This window comes from Hyla sarda, chromosome 9 (genome assembly GCF_029499605.1).
Source record: "Hyla sarda isolate aHylSar1 chromosome 9, aHylSar1.hap1, whole genome shotgun sequence".
In the NCBI taxonomy this organism is placed as follows: domain Eukaryota; kingdom Metazoa; phylum Chordata; class Amphibia; order Anura; family Hylidae; genus Hyla; species Hyla sarda.
Genome location: NC_079197.1, coordinates 115,443,771 through 115,450,501, shown reverse-complemented (window position 1 = coordinate 115,450,501; position 6,731 = coordinate 115,443,771). Strand labels below are relative to the sequence as shown.

At 42.1% G+C, this 6,731-nt stretch overlaps 1 pseudogene; it reads left to right on the top strand.

Moving 5' to 3' along the window:
* Positions 1-340: 340 nt before the first annotated feature.
* Positions 341-548, top strand: LOC130292111 (U2 spliceosomal RNA; annotated as a pseudogene).
* The last annotated feature ends 6,183 nt before the right edge of the window (positions 549-6,731 follow it).

Genomic DNA, 6,731 nt, shown 5'->3' with positions numbered 1-6,731 from the left:
GCAATAAAAATTTGCATTACGAATATTCGTGCTCAACACTACTGGAAAGGTCAAATAGCAGGTCAGGACCTGGAAGCCTTTCTACAGAGCTGCCTGTGACAGGAGCCCCATGCCCCCCCCCCCCCCCCCCAAACACACACTTGCATTCCTGTCTTTAATTGTGACCCCTCTACAGCAATCCCAGGATAGAAGGAGAAAATTGGTATAATGTCGGTGTAATGAAGAAAACTGTGTCCCTTTAGTGGAATGTGACCCTTCACACGGGGACACAATTTTCTGTTTTACAGCTCCCACCCTCTCATTTCATCCCCGCAATGCTCTCTCAGGGGGACAGGGACACATCACTTCTCGGCCTTTTGGCTAAGATCAAATGTAGTATCTGTTCTTATCAGTGGTTTAGTCTTTGGCCATTGATGTAGGATGGATGCTGCATGGAGGGAGCAGGTGTACCAGGGCGTTCCGGGGCTGGTTCTGAGGAATCAGCTCGACGGCTGTCCTGTAGTGATGTCGCAAACATAACATTTTCGGTTCGCAAACGGCGAACGCAAACTTCCGCAAATGTTTGCGAACCGGCGAACCGGACTTCAATGGGCAGGCAAATTTTAAAACCCACAGGGACTCTTTCTGGCCACAATAGTGATTTAAAAGTAGTTTCAAGGGGACTAATTCCTGGACTGTGGCGTGCTGGTGGGGGATCCATGGCAAAAATCCCATGGAAAATTACATAGTTGATGCAGAGTCTGGTTTTAATCCATAAAGGGCATAAATCACCTATTATTCCTAAATTCTTTGGAATAACGTGCTTTAGCCCCCTTTAGGCAGCACATAGAGCCTTCCTTTAGGCATCACATAGTTAGATCCCCCCTTTAGGCAGCACATAGATTCCCCCATATTAGGCAGCACATAGTTAGAGCCCCCCTTTAGGTAGCACATAGGTAGAGCCTCCCTTTAGGGAGCACATAGAGCCCCTTTAGGCAGCACATAGTTAGATCCCCCTTTAGGCATCACATAGTTAGATCCCCCCTTTAGGCAGCACATAGATTCCCCCATGTTAGGCAGCACATAGTTAGAGCCCCCCTTTAGGCAGCACATAGATCCCCCCATATTAGGCAGCACATAGTTAGAGCCTCCCTTTAGGCAGTACATAGAGCCCCCTTTAGGCAGCACATAGATTCCCCCATATTAGGCAGCACATAGTTAGAGCCCCCCTTTAGGCAGCACTGGTTTTATTTCACAGCCAAAAAAGGTATTTTTTTATTTGAACAACTGTCACACCAAATGTGATTGCACTAGTGTGACAATGAGCAAAAAAGGTTGCCAGCGGAATTCCCCTTTTAAGCAGAGGTCCCCAACCAGGGTGCCTCCAGCAGTTGCAAGACACACGGACTGAACTTATAGCCCTTTTAATACTGTAGTTAGTTGCTTGAAGGAAATTAAGTTTTACACTGGAGTATCCCTTTTAACCAGCGGTTCCCTCCCAACCAGGGTGCCTCCAGCTGTTGCACAACACGGATTGATATTTGAGCCCTAAAAAGGGCTTTTTTGGGTGCTGTCCTTAAAGCAGATGTTAGACTAGTGCTTTAAGAGTAAAGTGGACCCTGAATACACCATCTAGCAGCAACCTAGCTATCGCTTTCCCTATTACAGCAGGAGCAGCTTCTCTGACCCTCCACTTTCTAAGCCTGCAGCATGCCGAATGAAGGTAAAATGAAGTCCGTGGAGGAGGTAGGAGGGTCTGGGAGGGAGGGGCTGCTGCTGATTGGCTGTAATGTGTCTGCTGACTCTGACTCTAAGGGTCAAAGTTTACCGCAATGTTAAAGTATAGGGGGCGACTCGAACTTCACATATGTTGGCCGGCGAACAATTCACGACATCTCTACTGTCCTGATGTGACCGGTTTTCTCCGGGTCTCACCATGAGGTAGAGGGATGTAGAGCCGAGGTACTTCTGTGCCTCGGGGAGTGGTGACTCTGAGGTGCCGAAACTCACTGGGTGTTATAACTCACTGAGTGAAAGAACTGTACCATTTCTCTTCACCTTTGGCACTCACCCTTGGTTTCCCGGCCTTCTGGCTAGGATCGGGGAAATTTTTATAGATCCTGCCGGATGACCGGGCAGTATATCTGCACTTCATTCACTTATTTATTATTTTTTTGTATGTCACTGTGCCACGTTTTGTGTTTTTCTTTGTACACAGGATTGGCAGGATGCGGTAGCCCTTCTGGGTGTCCCTCCTGGCGGTCTAGGGGAGGTGTGGGTGGCCATTAGGTTCCTCACCTCCCTCCAACCCCTGGGCATCTTGGCTTCGGTCAAGATGCCATCAGTATACGGCTCCTTGGCTGATACCTTGGTTGAAGCCAGGAGCATTTTCGGCCCCTTAGTAGCTTCGTCGAAAAGGGGCATCGAACCTGGATCCTTGCAGGTGCCTTTTGGCCCGGAGGTGAAGGGTAGGTTTGTTGGGGGGCCTCTCTCCTGTTGGAGAAAAGCTTAGCGATAGACCGCATCCTTTGTGCACATTTTTTAGTGTGACACGTTTGCACTTTTTCTTGTACTTTGGGGGATAGAGAGCACTTGTCTCGGCTCTTAAAAAAAAAAAAAGACAGGGACACAGTTTCTCGCACATTTCTTACAGTGAAGACATGCTGGGGGTTGTAGTCTTGCAACAGCTAGCAGATGGATGGTGTATGCTCTGCACAGGCGGGAGGGAGAAAGGCTGGGAGATGTGCAGAGAAACTGTGTCCTGGTCCCCCCCCCCAGAGAGGGTAGGTGAGATGGAGTGAAAGGGAGCGAGCTGTAAAGCATAATATTGTGTTCCTGTGCGGAGGGTCACATTCCGCTACAGGGACACAATTTTCTTCAGTTTTCACTAGCATGACAGATCTAATACAGAGGTCAGTGAATTGTATGACTGTATGTGTGCATATATGTGTGTATTTGTATATAAAGTATAAGTATGTGGAAGTCTGTATGCAAGTGGTGTTTATGTATGTGTGTGTGTGTGTGTGTGTTCGCCTACACTTGTATTTACAGTATGTAACTATCAGGTTTGTTTTTGTACGCTGTTGTATATGAAGATATGTATTAGGGTGTGTTCACATGTAACATAGGTGCTATAGATTTTCTGCATGAAATGTCCATGCTGAAAGTTCACCACATATACAGTCGCAGAGTGGATGAGATTTAAAACTCCTATTCACACACTGTTGGAAAAACATAAACAATCTGTGTGGAAATTGACTTGTGGCGCGTTCTTACTGCAGCATCAACTTTCTGGCTGTATGACTTTCTTTAAAAGACTCAAACAAGTAAGTTTATGGTTGGATTCACACTGCAAGTACCGGCATGACCGTATGTCTGATGAACAAAATGTAACACAGCGAGTCCATGCCCTGGATGTTTTAGGACTTTAACAATATCCCTGCTTTTGACCGTAACATCAGATGGGCAGAAACTTTATTGCAAACTAGGGTGTGAATGCTAGGCTAAGGAAGTGGGAATTGGATCTTTATAATCGCACCCTCTGAACATGCCCCTCAGCCTCATAATCACACCCCTGAATGTAGCATTCACACCCAATTTTGCAATAAAGTCAAGAAAGTAAATCAGGGCAGCAGGGGCAATAAAATTAATATAAAAATCTATATTATCTTGGACTGACCACAGGTCCTATCTAAGAGTCAATTGCTGGGGAAAGGGGCTGGGGATTTCTCCCTCATAAATATACAACAAACTCAACATTATGAGTTAATTGTATTCTTTGTTAAGTTCCAATTTTCAATTAGCACATTTATATAGATTTATTTATTTTATTTTATTTAATAACAGAATTCACAAATTCATATACTATGTTGCACCTATATAGGGTAGCATAGTTTGATGTATAGATCCCTAATGATATATTATGCCTTCTTTTTATTGAGCTTGCACAGACTGTTTCCAGAATGCTCACCTGCCAAGACACCACAAACAGAGGCACCAGGTTGTCAAGGGTGGATTAACAACCATCATTCATTAGGTAAGGGGTGGGAGGAGGTGAGAGGAGCGTTGGGTTCATGAGTCCACTTATTATTAATACTTCTCGGCTGTCGTCCAAACGACACAATATTTCTTTGTGCCATTTAGTATGATGGCTCATCGGACCAGTTTTAATATGATGTCATTAAATGGGCCAACACATTTTCATGGCTGATCATCTTTAAATTTATAGTGGATGTAATAATAAGCCATATGAATTTTAAATCACACTCTACAAAGCTTAAAACATTTCAATGATATACCTCTGTATGTGACTATTGCTGTAAATCCTTCTACAAGCATACATGTATAAAAGTTGTCTGAGATTTTACTCTAACATGATAACACACAATACCAATAATTACTTTATACTGGGAATCTTTTTTTTTAAGCAACAGTGATAGAATGAAAAAATTCATAGAATAGAAATGAATAAAAAATAAATAAACTTTTTCAATTTCAAGTTCATATCATTTTATATATCATATTTATTTTTTATGTTAGGCTTTAAAAAAAAATCAATCCCAGTATGATATTGTATTTGTCAAATTTCATACTTACTGAAATGAAAATAGTTTTGTTCATTCTACAATTTGTTCAGATGAATGAGCATGAGACTTATTTGCCCATATATTAAGACATTTTGTAGAAAGCAGCACTTTTATCAGTTTAGTGCTCTGAAAATAACCTAAGAAGTGTGAAAAACGCAGGTAAAAATGTGAGCAAATTAATTGAAAATGTCACATTGCTCTCAGAAGTGCAGCGTAAGATTGTGGAAAGCATTACCTTAAGACTGCTGTGATAGCCACCTTTATCATTTTAATGCATTCTAGCATGGAAAGATTCACTAGATAACACAACACTCTGATTAATATTGGGAATAAACAATAGTGAATCACTTTCCCATTCTCAAGGTTAAGGTTAATGTTGCATAACAAGTCATCTGTTTTGTTAAGATATTACCATAGAAATATGCTCTCACCTTCACAGTAAAGGTGTGTAAGGGCTGCGCGATAACGATGCACAATCTACATTTTGAATAGGTACACTTCCTGAAGTATCAAAAAGACCTTGACGGCAGTTTCTTAAAGTCTATGCTGCTGCCTGAAAGGAAAAACAAAATTGGCAACACCTTCTACCAGAGACAAACTGTATATCTGTCAGATTGCTGTTTATGGTCATCAGGGAAGAGAGTTGCCTTGAGAACACTTAGAACTTTGCTCCATAAACTTTGCACCCATGAGCATAGGGTTGATTTTGGTGACTCTTTGATTTTTTTCTTTTATTAGCAGCCAGAGTTCTGGAATGATTGTACATCAGCCAGAGTTCCGGAATGTTTTTGAAGCCAGAATTCCAGAATGTACGTGTTGTCATGTTCGGAATTTCGACATTGATCAAATACAGGATTCTGATTCAGACAGTTTCCCCAAACACAATGCTGCTTAGATTAGAAGTGTATTTTGGCAATGAGAGGAGGTGCACCCCAAAAACTAGACCAGGGACCACAGCAGGAAGAGATGAGGCATGGTGGTAGCTAAGAAGAAAGAGCAGGGTATAGACAGACACCCGGCATAAGTGAGGGGAGGAGATGACAGTAAGTCCGTGGGGACAAATATAAACTAATAAATAGGGTTTCTAGCACCGGCGCAATGATGGTAATAGAAGCAGTTACGATACAACTGGGTGGGTCCCTGACTTACCACTCCAAAATTAGATAAACAATAAATAGGTAAAGAAGTGTTTATCAGCGCTAACGGAGGTAAATGCTTTGAATAAAACTTACTTGGTTTCTGTAGAACGAGTTCATGTGAAGCGTGTGAGAGTCAGCATTCACTAAAATAAAGATGTATGCCGTGATTTATCTCAGTACTAATAAGCTGCTACTATGTATTAGCAGCCCAATTAACTACCATAGAGGCAAGAATATAACTGTACATATATACAATGGCTGTATCCGATATAGATTATATAATAAGGTCACTTAGTATCCACTTGAATCTTGCTTGTGGTTTAAAAAAAAAGTCCCAAGTCAGGTACAGCTACTGATATAATATGATGTGATTTATATTAATGTCCGCAATGGCTGCCTGTACGTTGCTGCCCAAATACTTCCACAAGATAGAAGCAGAACAAACAAAACTCCCAATTATTGTGCGTACCTCCGGTTTCTGCTGGGTTCTTCCCTGGTCCCTCCGGGGGTGGGCTGGTGTTCCTGTGATCGACGTAGTCCTGGTAAGTGACCAGGAGCCGAACACCGGGAAAATGTTTTTTGATGTCTTCTATCCAGAAGAACTGGGAACCAGAGAAAGAGGCATTATGTTTTTCTAAATAATGTTTAGACAAGGGGTGCCCCAAAAATTTCCGCCCAATGTTGTAGATATGTTCCCCAATCCTTTTGGATCACATACGTTTTGTCCTTCCCACGTAAATTTTTATGATTTTATGATTTATGATTCCATAAATAATCCATTAGTTTTGCAAATGATATGTGTCTTAATGGGCTGGATAAACAAGCTGTCCCTATTTTTCATTTCCAATACTGATTTTCCTTTTGTAATTTTGCATCCCTTGCAACAATGGCATGGGTAGAAACCAGGTTTCCGAAGGAAAGTGGGTGGATCCTTCTTTTCATCATTTTTGACTGTAGGTGCCACCCGGTTACCTATATTCGATGGTTTGCGAAAAGTAAATAGTGTGTTTTTGTGGGAGCAATTCAC